This window comes from Nicotiana attenuata, unplaced genomic scaffold (genome assembly GCF_001879085.1).
Source record: "Nicotiana attenuata strain UT unplaced genomic scaffold, NIATTr2, whole genome shotgun sequence".
NCBI lineage: Eukaryota > Viridiplantae > Streptophyta > Magnoliopsida > Solanales > Solanaceae > Nicotiana > Nicotiana attenuata.
The window spans coordinates 31,602-33,685 of record NW_017673082.1 but is presented as its reverse complement, the minus strand read 5'-3'; positions in this window follow the sequence as shown (position 1 = coordinate 33,685).

The following is a 2,084-nucleotide window of genomic DNA, read 5'->3' as shown; positions in this document are numbered from 1 at the left end:
TGATCACGCCCAACTATGCCTTCTAAAAAGGACAATGCGGTCGTTGCAAATATAATCCGGTTTACAAGTCCGGAGTCGAATCCCACAGAGAATTAACCTATCAATTACCTTTGTTGGAATCACTAAATCCTTTATAATCACTTTCCCAAACTTTGTAAACAATATTGGATGGTATTTCTACTAACTAAGATTGAAAGTAAATAACTAACAGCTGTAAACTAAATATTCTTGGGTTGAAAACAATAATGAGAAGGTTCTAAGGTAGTGATTTCCCCTATTGATGGAATCCCTTCCGGTTACGTTGCATATAGATTCACCAAAATATCTCTATCAATCATGAGCACTCTTATTACTGTAAATCTCTCCCGAGTAATTGCGATAATTTACTAGACGCACTCTCCCGAGATACGCTAGCTGCCTTTGATTATTACAGCTCACTTTAAATCACACCCAAGGCTTCGTTATCCCTAATCCCGCCTTTAAACCCGCAATTATAGATCCCTCTTATACTTTGGGAGTGGTGTTGTTCAATAATTACCTAAATATGCACTCTCTCCCGAGTTATGCACACTAAATAGGCACAGCTAATTGAGGATCCTGTCAATTAACTACAATAAACACGTAATTGAACAAATAGAGATTAACCGGTAAACTATATGAACATAATCAAGAAGTTCATCCTTCAATAGGTTCCATCAAAACCTTAGACTAAAGTATTTAGCTACTCATAACAACTTGAAGATAATCTACGAAAATATTTATCATGTAAAATTGCAAGAAACAGAAGAGAATAAAGAACTATGATGTTTTGGGTGATCTCTCACACTTGTGTTTCTTGCCCAAGAACTCTCTAAAACCAATCTGACCTAATGAGGCCGAAATCCTACTTTTTATAAGGGTTTTACACCAATTTTTCCCGGCTTGACAATCCTGCCCCTGGCTAGTTCGCGTTCTGCCGCGGTCCCACCGCGGTTACGCCGGGACCGCGGCTAAAAAGGGTCTCTGAATCTTCATCTCTACTCTGCCGCGGTCCTACCGCGGTTACGGTCTGACCGCGGCAGGCCAACTTCTGCCTTCCTTTGACTTTTCACTTGGTGCATTTCTTGGGCATTGTTTGATTGGCCTCCTTTTCTCCGTAATTGATCCCAAACTTGCTCCATCGACTTATTTCTTTGGATATAACCTGCAAAGCATGAAAAACACTAATCATAGCATTTGGTTATCACTTTTTACAACAAAGCAATACAAAAATGTGGTTCTTTAGGGTCTAATTATAGTCTAATTCACCTATTATCAATACCCTACACTTAAATCTTTGCTCGTCCTCGAGCAAGTTAAACCACACTTTTAGGCCTAATCATTTGAAGCATTACCCTTTTTATGTCACACCTGCTATTATGAAAGAACAACCTAAGCAGTGCAACAGCCACACCTCAGATGAGGACTCTAATGCTATGTCACACTCATGCTTACTCTATGTACTCTAACAGAAGTGAAGACTTGCTTTTTCTTCTTGAGTTCGATGCCCTCACATCACATTTTTTGAGAGAAGTTCCACACACATGAAATCAAACAACAAGGAACTGTAGAATAAACGAATTCACTCACTCTCAGCAAAGAATATTCATATGCCACACAGATACACCATAGCTTGCCCTTAGTGTAATACTCTACTGATCGAATTGTTCAGTCTAAGATCAATAGGGCTTCATTTGGTCGTAATGTAGGCTACGGGACGGGTAGGATACATTTAGATATAAGAGTGACTACACCTCCCTAAGCACTTTAATACATACATTTTCTCAATTAAACCTCATCCTCATGTCAAGCCCAACTCCACCATCACATCAATTTATATTACCCTATACTTCTTTAAGCACATTTACATCAAGAGCCACCACTTATCAAGATTTTTTTTTCAACTCAAGTGGCTCTTTCTTTTTCAAAACAGTGCAACTTTCTCCTTATTCAATTAGTTTCACTCGAACCGACCACCCCACACTTTAACTTTTACAAGGTTCATAATAATTCAAGTGCTCATGAGAGGTGAAAAGGTTCAAATAGAAGGTCAATTCAAACAAATG